Source organism: Bos mutus, chromosome 10, assembly GCF_027580195.1.
Source record: "Bos mutus isolate GX-2022 chromosome 10, NWIPB_WYAK_1.1, whole genome shotgun sequence".
Classification (NCBI taxonomy): domain Eukaryota; kingdom Metazoa; phylum Chordata; class Mammalia; order Artiodactyla; family Bovidae; genus Bos; species Bos mutus.
In genome coordinates, this window is record NC_091626.1 from 42,967,913 (window position 1) to 42,980,946 (window position 13,034).

Below are 13,034 nucleotides of genomic sequence, written 5' to 3' on the forward strand. Positions count from 1 at the left end.
GCCTCTTGAGAAACCTGTATGCAGGTGAGGAAGCAACAGTTAGAAGTGGACATGGAACAACAGACTGGTTCCAAATAGGAAAAGGAGTACATCAAGGCTGTATATTGTCACCCTGCTTATTTAACTTATATGCAGAGTACATCATGAGAAACGCTGGGCTGGAAGAAGCACAAGCGGGAATCAAGATTGTGGGGAGAAATACCAATAACCTCAGATATGCAGATGACACCACCCTTATGGCAGAAAGTGAAGAAGAACTAAAGAGCCTCTTGATAAAAGTGAAAGAGGAGAGTGAAAAAGTTGGCTTAAAGCTCAACGTTCAGAAAACTAAGATCATGGCATCTGGTCCCGTCATTTCATGGCAAATAGGTGGGGGAACAGTGGAAACAGTGGCTGACTTTATTTTTCTGGGCTCCAAAATCACTGCAGATGGTGACTGCAGCCATGAAATTAAAAGATGCTTGCTCCTTGGAAGGAAAGTTATGACCAACCTAAACAGCATATTAAATAGCAGAGACATCACTTTGTCAACAAAAGTCTGTCTAATCAAGGGTATGGTTTTTCCAGTGGTCATGTATGGATGTGAGAGTTGGACTATAAAGAAAGCTGAGTACCAAAGAATTGATACTTTTGAACTGTGGTGTTGGAGAAGACTCTTGAGAGTCCCTTGGACTACAAGGAGATCCAACCAGTCTATCCTAAAGGAAATCAGTCCTGGGTGTTCCTTGGAAGGACTGATGTTGAAGCTGAAACTCCAATACTTTGGCCACCTGATGCGAAGAGCTGACTCATTTGAAAAGACCCTGATGCTGGGAAAGATTGAGGGCAGGAGGAGAAGGGGATGACAGAGGATGAGATGATTGGATGGCATCACCAACTCAATGGACATGGGTTTGGATGGACCCCGGGAGTTGGTGATGGACAGGGAGGCCTGGCATGCTGCAGTTCATGGGGTTGCAAAGAGTCAGACACAACTGAGCAACTGAACTTAACTGAACTGAAATAATTTTATGCAAAGCAATCTCTAGAGTATTTCAAAACATATAAGTGAGAATGTGTGTGAAATCCAAACTGTGACATAACTTTCTACTCAATATGTATTTAGTTAGGTTAGATACAAGTTTCTGCTCATACTTAAAATTGAGTTGGAAGATATCTTAAACTTTTAAAATTAAAATATAACTGACATAAAATTATCTTAGTTTCAGGTATACAAATAATGATTCAATGTAGGTATAGATTGCAAAATGATCATGGCAGTAAGTCTAGTTAATACATATCACCACACATTTTTTTCTTGTGTTGAGAACTTTAAAGACTTTCTTAGTTACTTTCAAATATACCATACAGCATTATTAACTATAGTCACCATGCTATACATTACATCCCCAGCATTTACTTATTTTGTAACTGGAATTTTATACCTTTGACCCTCTTCACCTCTTCTGCCCATCCCCCACTCCTACCTCCAGAAACCACAATCTGTCCTCTATAATCTAAGAGTTAGTTGGGTTTTTTTGTTTTTTCAGATTCCACATAAAAGTAAGATCATATGGAATTTGTCTTTCTTTTTCTGACTTACCTCATGAAAAGTATCTTAAATTTTTAGCAGCAAGTGGGGAACAAAATGTACCTATATCCAAATTATTATAATAATAAAGAAAAATTTAAATGTATTCTCAATACATGTGCACGCATGCTCAGTCATGTCCAACTCTTTGTGACCCCCTGAACTGTAGCCCACCAGGTTCCTCTGTCCATGGGAGTTTTCAGGTAAGAATGCTAGAGTGCATTGCCATTTCCTTCTCCACTCAATACACAAGGCTATGATTTTGTTTTCTAAAAAAGATCTATTCTAAGTATATTTTTTTCAAAAGTCAGAGCAAAAGAGACTGTGATAAATACTATTAGTCTTTTTTTTTCCAGCCATGCCTGCAGCTGGTGCGATCTTTGTTCCTAGATTAGGGATTGAACCCAGGTCCCAGAAGTGGAAGTGCCAAGTCCTAATGACTGGACTGTCAGAGAATTCTCTATTTTATTTTTTAAACCAAGTGAATGATCTTTCAGTTTCCTTTTAATTCTAAATCCTGAGAGACTGCACCAATGTACCCCTAACCTTTTATCTAAATGATTTTTTGAGGCATTTATGATCTTACCTCCTAACTGCTGCTGTTGATTAGGCATACTGTTCCATTCAGAGCTAAGTTTCCCTCTTATACAAGATCTAAGAAAAAATATTTTGAAATTATTTATAGAGCTGTGTCAATGGATTTGAGGCTATAGTAACATTAGCTGAAATATGTGTGATATAATAGAAAGCACAATAGTAAGTTCTGGCATTAACTAGCTGTAAGACTTTGAATAGCTAGCTTACTTCAAATCTCTGGGTTTTAGTCTCTTCATCTATGAAATAGAGTGACTGGACTTGATAAGTAGCTCTGAACTAGAATCACCTAGGAGCTTCTCAAAAGCATCCATGCCCAACCCCCATGCCTAAGCTCTTATACTCCAGACCACCCCAGCCAAAGCCCAGCAGGTATGTTCTGAAAAAGCTTTCAAGGTCATTCGGGATGGTCTTCTGGATCCTCCCTCTTCTAAAGATTCTCCAAGGCTATAAAATATTTTTTTTTATCACTTTATCTCTAAGAGAAGCCAAGTAAGAGAAACACTTAAAGCCCCTCAATAAAAATTTGGATATTTACTAATATTTTAAAAGATGACTTCCTATCTTATTTTGATTGAAACCTTAGAATTTCAAGCTCCCAGAAACCATTATAAATGTAGCTACCCCCATAGCTTTAAAAATGAGACTGGATTCTATATTGTTCTAAAACTGCCCAAATTTTATTGACCTCAACATTTGGCTTATTTTCATACTGGAAAGTCCTCTCTCCCTCTTTTTTTTCTTAACTTTGTTAGGAAAAGGGGAAAAAAGAAGTATCCTTTCTAGCTTAGAGTCATTTAATTATAATCAAAACATTTGTTAAGTACCTTTTGTGTCTGATATAATGCTAGAAGATACATGCTGCTGCTGCTGCTGCTAAGTCGCTTCAGTCGTGTCCGACTCTGTGCAACCCCATAGACAGCAGCCCAACAGGCTCCCCCGTCCCTGGGATTCTCCAGGCAAGAACACTGGAGTGGGTTGCCATTTCCTTCTCCAATGCTTGAAAGTGAAAAGTGAAAGTGAAGTCGCTCAGTCGTGTCTGACTCCTAGCGACCCCATGGACTGCAGCCCACCAGGCTCCTCCATCCATGGGATTTTCCAGGCAGGAGTACTGGATCGGGGTGCCATTGCCTTCTCCAAAATATATGCTACTTACTAATAATGACTTTAAAAAAGACAACCACAATTCTTGAATCAAAAAATAACTTAAAAATGTCTGATTTCTTATGAAAGTGTATAAATTCTGGAAACAGAGATATTTTAAAATCATCTATTTTCTTTATTTTTTTTAATAGAGAAAAAGCTATATGGCATTTACAAAAAGCATTCTCTTCCTCAAATGACAGTCCTTTCTTTAAAATTTCAGAAGCTGCTCAAATAATGCTCCTAAAAATTAGCATTGCCTAGGAGAAGGCAATGGCACCCCATTCCAGCACTCCTGCCTGGAAAATCCCATGGATGGAGGAACCTGGTAGGCTGCAGTCCATGGGGTTAAGAGTTGGACACAACTGAGCGACTTCCCTTTCACTTTCACTTTTATGCATTGGAGAAAGAAATGGCAACCCACTCCAGTGTTCTTGCCTGAGAATCCCAGGATGGGGGGAGCCTGGTGGGCTGACGTCTATGGGGTCACACAGAGTTGGACACAACTAAAGTGACTTAGCAGCAGCAGCATCAGGTACAGTGTACAGTTATAGGCAAAAAACATTGAGAAATTTTCAGTTTGTTCCAAACATGTACTTTGAAGTTGACTACCTTGAACATATTTCAAAAGAGACCTGCATGATATCTTATATTCTTTGCCCAATTATTTGAAAGATCTTGCTTAATTTTATCCTTTGTCAATACAAATATTTTTATTTTAAATTTTACTATTGTTATGAGCTATGCCCTTCCCAAATTTATATGTTGAATCCCTAACCTGCAGTACCTCAGAATAGGACTGTACCTGGAGATAGTCTTTTAAGTGGGTAATTAAGTTAAAATGAGAGTGGGTCCTAATCCAGTATGACTGGTATCCTTACAAGAGGAAATCTGAAACCAGACACACATGAAGAAAGCTCATGTGAAGACAGGAGAAGACAGCCACCTACAAGCCAAGAAGAAAAAGCCTCACAAGAAACTAACCTGGATGACACATTGATCTCAGACTTTGCTTCCAGAATTGTAAGAAAGACATTCCTGTTTGCCACTCAATCTGTGCTGCATTGCTATGGCAGCCCTAGCAAACCAACACAATTTGTGTTGCTGTAGAGATGATGTTTTTAAGGTATCAGCTTTCCTCTGTATCTGAAAAGGAACGTGATGAAGGGCTTTGACTCTGTTCTGTTTATATGCCAGTATCTACTAATTAAAATATGTCATTAAGGCAGATCCAGAGGAACTGCTGTCTAGACATTCTGTTAAATGAATTGCTGTTTATGCTTGTAAGAAACAAAACTCTTCAATTGTGTGAAAATACAACTTTACCAACTGGCTTCTCCTAAATTAAAGTGAATTAAGGAAGGGTTAGGTCTGCTAATTTAACAACGAGAATTTTATATTTATGTTCAAAATTTATTTTTTCTTCTTTCTTTTCCCTCTAGGACTTTATTTCTTGAGAACTAACACTTATATAGCACCGACAACCCTGATGCCAGGAAAGTTGGAAGGCAAAAAAGGAGAATGGGGTGGCAGAGGATGAGATGGTTAGATAGCATTACCAACTGATGGACGTGAACTTGAGCAAAGGGAGACAGTGGCGGACAGAGGAGCCTGGCATGCTGCAAAGGGTCTCAAAGAAAACTGGGACCGAACAACATGAACCATGCTGTACTCTGAATGTTTGTGTCAATTCATATGTTGAAATGTCAAACCCCAAAGTGATAGTATTAGGAGTTGGGGCATTTGGGAGGTCAGGTCATGAAGGCAGAGCCCTTGTGAATGAAATTAATACTCATATTTTAGGCCGTGTGAGGCTACAATTCTGTCAGAAGAAGGCCCTCACTGAGACATACTGGCCCTCTGGTCTCAGGCCCAGGCCCTGGAACTGTGAACAATAAATTTCTGTTGTTTATAACCAATTTAGTCTGTGATATTTTGTTATAGCAGCCTGGATGGACTTGGACAAGTCAAGTATTTTTAAAGTTCCTTACTTGTTCAACAGATATTTTTAAAGCACCTATGAAGGAATGATGCTAAAGCTGAAACTCCAGTACTTTGGCCACCTCATGCAAAGAGTTGACTCATTGAAAAGACTCTGATGCTGGGAGGATTGGGGCAGGAGGAGAAGGGGACAACAGAGGATGAGATGGCTGGATGGCATCATTGAGTTTGAGTGAACTCCGGAGTTGGTGATGGACAGGGATTTTCATGGGGTCGCAAAGAGTCGGACACGACTGAGCAACTGAACTGAACTGATGATGTACCAGGTGTTTGGATACATCAGTGAAAAAAGTTTCCTGCTCTAGGGAGTGAAGATGGACTGTTAACCATATTCCCCATAAAGAAGTAGATGACATAGTATGTTGGAAGGTGAAAACTGCCACGGAAAAGCTAGAGCAGGCTGAAGCATGTCGGGGGCTCAGGGGTGGAGGACCTTTCGCTTAAAAAAGGATGATCAGGGTCAAGAAGGGCTTCCCCAGCAGCTAAGAAGTAAAGAATCACCTGCAGTGCAGGAGACAAAAGAGACGTGGGTTCAATCCCTGGGTTGGGAAGATCCCTGGAAGAGGATATGGCAACTCACCCAGTATTATTGCCTGGAGAATCTCATGGGCTGAGGAGGTTGGTGGGCTATATTCATAGGATTGCAAAGAGTCAGACACAACTGAAGTGACTGCTGTATACTTGTCTGTATCTTCAATGCAGCAAGACTTGGCAATGCAGCAAGACTATTTAAGGAAGGCTGTCAGTCTTCCTCAGCTAACTGTAGCCCGGCCCTCCTTGTACTTCAGCCTGGTCCTGGGTTTGGGCCTAAGTGTCCCTCACCATGCAACACATGAGCCATGGCAGTCCCTGCTCACTTCCAGCCCCTGCTTGGAAATCTTCAGAATTTTTTCACAGCCCTCTTGGGTGTAGGATGGGGGCTTCAGGAAGCATTCTCTCAGGTTCTACTTTCTGCCTACTAATTTCTACTGCAATGACCTCCTTGGTGCTGAGAACTTTCTGAGGTGACCTTCCAACAGATTTCCAGAGAGAAGAAGAAAACAAGTATTCTCTGTTCACTTTGCCCAGGCCAGGCCACAATGCCAACCTGGTTTTGGTTAATAGCATCCAAATGGCCACTGCTGCTGCTAATTCAGTTTTAGACGGCAGCCCACCAGGCTCCCCCGTCCCTGGGTCTCCAGGCAAGAACACTGGAGTGGGTTGCCATTTCCTTCGCCAATGCATGAAAGTGAAAAGTGAAAGTAAAGTCGCTCAGTCGTGCCCGACTCTTGGCGACCCCATGACTGCAGCCTACCAGACTCCTCCATCCATGGGATTTTCCAGGCAAGAGTACTGGAGTGGGGTGCCATTGTATTCTCCGAGAAGATACATAAAGCAAGTTAAAAAGAAATCATTGCTGCTCTCTGAAAATACATTCCAAAATCAGTAGAATTAAAAGCAAACTGTTAAGGTTTATGGTTTCATGACTCAAGGTATAGAATATTTCTTGATCCATCATGTACTTCTTATTTTGTAAAATACTTGTGTCTTTTTTGCCACATACTCAGAATGCATTTTCATTCTGATTCAATAAATAAACTAAAAAACAGACTGGATCCCTTGTCTTCTGAAGCACCTTGAGTTCAGGAAATGTGGATAATCATTGTAGTTTCAGTGCCTAGCACCCTGCTAAGCACAAAGTAGATGCCCAATAAATGCTGGACTACATGAATAAATGGATGTGTTACCTCCTTCCTCGGGCCAATTCTCCAAGGCAAGGGTAGAAAAAGCAACTGAGGTGGCAGGTTGCCTCGACTACTCTGAATCTTCACACAGGGCACTGGGAGAGTGAGCGGCCATCTTTCCTGGATCTAAGTTTCTCATTTCTGAAGTTTCCTTCCTAAGAGTTATGCGGTGCGAAGACCCTGTGAGACACTGTGGCTACACAACCACATGATTGATTATTTTCATTGACTTTGTCTTTTAATTCTTTAATTAATTGCCTCCTGATTTTTGAGGCTGCCTCAACCTTGTTTGTTTTGTTTTTGTTTTTGTTTTGCTTGTTTTGTTTTTTAAATATTGAAGTTTATTATTATGAGAATTAAAAAAAAATAATTCTAGGGGTTACTTTACAATGTTGTGTTAGTTTCTGCTATCAGATCAGATCAGATCAGGTCAGTTGCTCAGTCGTGTCCGACTCTTTGCAACCCCATGAATCGCAGCACACCAGGCCTCCCTGTCCATCACCAACTCCCGGAGTTCACCCAGACTCACATCCATCAAGTCAGTGATGCCATCCAGTCATCTCATCCTCTGTCGTCCCCTTCTCCTCTTGCCCCTAATCCCTCCCAGCATCAGAGTCTTTTCCAATGAGTCAACTCTTTGCATGAGGTGGCCAAAGTACTGGAGTTTCAGCTTTAGCATCATTCCTTCCAAAGAAATCCCAGGGCTGAACTCATTCAGAATGGACTGGTTGGATCTCCTTGCAGTCCAAGGGACTCTCAAGAGTCTTCTCCAACACCACAGTTCAAAAGCATCAATTCTTTGGCGCTCAGCCTTCTTCACAGTCCAACTCTCACATCCATACATGACCACAGGAAAAACCATAGCCTTGACTAGACGGACCTTTGTTGGCAAAGTAATGTCTCTGCTTTTCAATATGCTATCTAGGTTGGTCATAACTTTCCTTCCAAGGAGTAAGTGTCTTTTAATTTCACGGCTGCAGTCACCATCTGCAGTGATTTTGGAGCCCAGAAAAATAAAGTCTGACACTGTTTCCACTGTTTCCCCATCTATTTGCCATGAAGTGATGGGACCGGATGCCATGATCTTTGTTTTCTGAATGCTGAGCTTTAAGCCAACTTTTTCACTCTCCACTTTCACTTTCATCAAGAGGCTTTTTAGTTCCTCCTCACTTTCTGCCATAAGGGTGGTTTCATCTGCATATCTGAGGTTATTGAGATTTCTCCCGGCATTCTTGATTCCAGCTTGTGTTTCTTCCAGTCCAGTGTTTCTCATGATGTACTCTGCATATAAGTTAAATAAACAGGGTGACAATATACAGCCTTGACATACTCCTTTTCCTATTTGGAACCAGTCTGTTGTTCCATGTCCACTTCTAACTGTTGCTTCCTCACCTCATACAAATTTCTCAAGAGGCAGATCAGGTGGTCTGGTATTCCCAGCTCTTTCAGAATTTTCCACAGTTGATTGTGATCCACACAGTCAAAGGCTTTGGCATAGTCAATAAAGCAGAAATAGATGTTCTTCTGGAACTCTCTTGCTTTTTCCATGATCCAGTGGGTGTTGGCAATTTGATTACTCAGCCATAAAATAGAATGAAAATTGAGTCATTTGTAGAGACATGGATAGACCTAGAATCCATCCTATGGAGTGAAGTAAGTCAGAAAAACAATTAATCATATATTAACGCATATGTGCTATATATATGAAATCTAGAAAAATGGTGTTGATGAACCTATTTGCAAGGCAGGAATAGAAACATGGACGTAGAGACCGGAGTGTGGACACAAGGGTGGGGAAAGGGCAATGAATGGGGAGATTGGGATTGACATATATACACTACCATGTGTAAAATAGATAGCTAGTGGGAACTTGCTACATAGCACAGGGAGCTCAGCCTGGTGCTCTGTGGTAAACATGCTTAGTTTTATAGCAACTGCAGTGGTGACAGCTTCCAAACAGTTCATCGCTGCTAACTGCTGTTCACACTTACTCAGCTTTGTATACCTGGCATCTCACAGAACACCTGGATTGAGGATCAGTAGGATTCATTGCAGAGGCTGCTGTATCTAAAAAATACACATGCTTGGGTCCCAGCTAAATCAGGTTCTGATTTAATTGGTCTTGAGAGCCACCTCACATCAGAATGTCTAAAATTTTGACAGTTGATCAGAAGGTGCAGCCAAGCACCTATGGGACAGACTTCACACACTTATTCACTGCCCTTATTAAGAGGGAGATGAGTTGTTCATCAGAAACCATGAGGTGGCTAGAATTTTTCCTAGCTTCCTTCTAGGATCTTTCCCTTTGATGGAGTCAGAATTCAAAGTGTAGAAATAGGGGTTGCTACAGAGAGAAATGGGCTTTTCTTGTGGCCCAGATGGTAAAGAATCTGCCGGGATTATGGGAGACCTGGGTTCGATCCTTGGGTCAGGAAGATCCCCTGGAGAAGGGAATGGCAACCCACTCCAGTATTCTTGCCTGGAGAATTCCATGGACAGAGGAGCCTGGCTGGCTACAGTCCACGGGGTTGCAAAGTGTCAGACACGACTGAGTGACTAACACAAAGAGAAATGGGCACCATTGTCACCCCTTTATGCACACTGCTCAATGGCTCACGTTGATCCTGAAGTAAGACTCAAAATTCTTATACTGTCATGCAAATCCCCTACCAGGACCCCACCCTGGCTTTCTCACCTCAACTGGTGCTCCCTCACCTTCTCTAGAGCAGCCTTCTTTCAGCTCTCAACTGCCATGCCTCTCCTCACTTCAGACCATCCCAGCTGTTGTACCCTCTTCCTGGAATACTGCCCACTCCTCATCCTGACTCCCAGCCAACCCATTCACTCATCCATTTGCCTCAATAACTCATATGCAGTGTTGAGGCTCACGATTAAATGTTCCTTGGTCAGGGGAGAATGTTTTCTTTGACCTTCAGACTAGGGTTATTCTCAGCACATAGGATGACACTCTTAAGGCTATCATCAATTATTTATTTGGTTAATTGTTCAATTTCTGTCTTCTCTCTGCAGGGATGGGATGGAATCTGGCTGGCTCACCCTTCAGGGGGCTCTGTGATCAAATCATTCTGTAACCCTTGGCATATTATTTAACCTCGCCAAGCTTCAAGTTTCTAATTAGTGAAGTGTTTGTGTCAATAGCGCCCATGTCATAGGACTGTATAGGAATTAAATGAGGTCGTTCATGCAGAGGCTAGTGATCTGATGCCAATCACATAATAAATGATAAGAAAAATGTTAAGTATGTTTATTTTGTGGGGAAGATGTCAGGCTTTCCTGGTGACTCAGATGGTAAAGAATCTGCCTGCAAAGAGGGAGACCCAGGTTCGATCCCTGGGTCGGGAAGATCCCCTGGAAAGGGAATGGCTACCCACTTCAGTATTCTTGCCTGGAGAATTCCATGGAGAAAGGAGCCTGGTGGGCAGGAGCCTGATAGGCTGCAGTCCATGGGGTTGCAAAGAGTCAGACACAACTGAGTGACTTTCATACTTTTTAGCTTAGATATGGTTCCACATGACCTCTTAGGGTTCCTTCCAAATCTCCTCTTACAATTGTGTGATATCACAGTTTTGGAGTTTGTGCTGTGCTGTGCTAAGTTGATTCAGTCATGTCCAACTCTGTTGTACCCTTTGGACTGTAGCCCACCAGGCTCCTCTATGGGATTCTCCAGGTAAGAATACTGGAGTGGGTTGCCATTCCCTACTCCAGGGGATCTTCGTGACCCAGGGATAGAACCCACATCTCTTATGTCTCCTGCATTGGCAGGTGGGTTCTTTACCACTAGCGCCACCTGGGAAGCCCCGTTGGCATTTAGGGACTAAATAAGAGCTCTTTTCCTCCTTTCCAAAATATGCAACCAAATAAGAAAGAAAACATGAGATAGAAAAATAAACACCTGTTAACTTTATAACAGGCAAAGCAGATGGGACAAGGTGATTTTAGCTGCAAAGCCAAAGGAGTTTATAAGACCCTTCCCAAAATCCATTCATGCCAGCTCTGAAATAGCAGACCTCATCTTAGGTGCAGAGCTGCCTCAGTGAGCAGACCACAGAGAAGAGCAGAAGATACGGGTGTCCCAGAGACAGACTGGCCCAGAAAGATAAAACCCCAAAGGGCCAGAGCCAAGCCCAGTCACCAATCAGGTTAAGTTATCCAATCTCCCTGGGAGAGGGGAGGATGGGGGACAAAGATAAAAGGAGTCCTGACGTGCCTATTCCTCCTGATGAGGAAATGGACCAACCATCCCTGCATGGAAACATGAGACATGGGAAATAAATACTGTCTCTTTCACAACATAGAATTTTTTAAAGCTCGTTTTTTAAAATAATATTTATTTTTATTTACTTATTTATTTTGCTGTTCTAGGTCTTAGTTGTGGTGTGCAGAATCTTTTTTTTTTTTTTTTCGGTAACTTTAAATGTTTTATTTTGTATTGGGTTATAGCCAATTAACAATGTTGCGGTAGTTTTAGGTGAACAGTGAAGGGACTCAGCCATACATACACATGTATCCATTCCCCCAAACCCCTTCCCAAGGAATTTTTTTTTTTCACTTCTGGTGTGAAAACTCTTAGTTGCAGCATGGAGGCTATAGTTCCTTGACCAGGGATAGAACCTAGGCCTCCTGCGTTAGCAGCACAAAGTATTAAACCACTGAACCACCAGGGAGGTCCTCAGTGCTAGTTGAATGACATTTTCCACAAAATAATTGGAAACTTTACTTTGAAAAAAGTCAGTTCCTAGTGCACTACAGGAGGCATGTAAAAAGAAGTTTGGTGAATAACTGGCTTTGGTTGTCTTTTAACTAAGTTGGTGTTTCTGCATATCTATAGATATAACATTATTTGAAGACAGCATCAAAAGTCTAAAGTTGAGGCCTTTCATGAAGTTCAGGCCCAAGCAGATGCTGCACCGTTACTCTTGCCCCTTCTTTGAGAGAGAACCTGATTTTCAGATGAATGCAAATCTGTGACAAGGTTTTCACCTGTTAATATCAAAATAAGAAAAATAAGTTATATAACTTTTTTTTTTTCACTAAAATTAAATGCTTGTGAGACCTTATCAAGACTTGTCACATAGTTTTGAAAATCATAGACTCTAAAGAAATGAATTCAAACTGTACCCTTACTGTGTTACTTTGGATACATTACCTCTTTGTACCTCAATATCCTCATCCATAAAATGGGAATAATAATAGTATCTATCCCACAAGGTTGTATGAACAAAATAGTACATTCAAATGGCTGAAAACAGTACCTTGCATATAATATGTTCAATAGTTTCATTGACTGTTATTCACTTTGAAAGATCAGTCTTTATTCTGAAATTATATCCACTCTTTTATTTTGGTATTCAAATGTCTTTATTCATGAAATGATAGCAATAGTTTGTAGTCAATCTCTTTTTCAATTTTCTTACTTGACAAATTTGCAAAAAAGTTGGCAATCTTATATTAGTCCTTCCAATCTTGTTTTTAAATTTAACTGACTCATGAAAAAAAATCTAGAAATCACTAAACTATAGTACCCTGACTTCACTTTCCTTTTTTGAAGTCCTTAGAAAGCATCACTACAAACAAAGCTAGTGGAGGTGATGGAATTCCAGTTGAGCTATTTCAAATCCTGAAAGATGATGCTGTGAAAGTGCTGCACTCAATATGCCAGCAAATTTGGAAAACTCAGCAGTGGCCACAGGACTGGAAAAGGTCAGTTTTCATTCCAATCCCAAAGAAAGGCAATGCCAAAGATGCTCAAACTACCACACAATTGCACTCATCTCACACGCTAGTAAAGTAATGCTCAAAATTCTCCAAGCCAGGCTTCAGCAATACGTGAACCGTGCACTTCCAGTTGTTCAAGCTGGTTTTAGAAAAGGCAGAGGAAGCAGAGATCAAATTGCCAACATCTGCTGGATCGTGGAAAACAAGAGAGTTCCAGAAAAACATCTATTTCTGCTTTATTGACTATGCCAAAGCCTTTGACTGTG

The 13,034-nt window shown here is 41.2% G+C and overlaps 1 pseudogene; it reads right to left on the reverse strand.

Moving 5' to 3' along the window:
- Window positions 1–2,184, reverse strand: part of LOC138989568 (glycerol-3-phosphate acyltransferase 3 pseudogene) — a 49,803-nt pseudogene extending 47,619 nt beyond the window's left edge.
- Window positions 2,185–13,034: the final 10,850 nt, after the last annotated feature.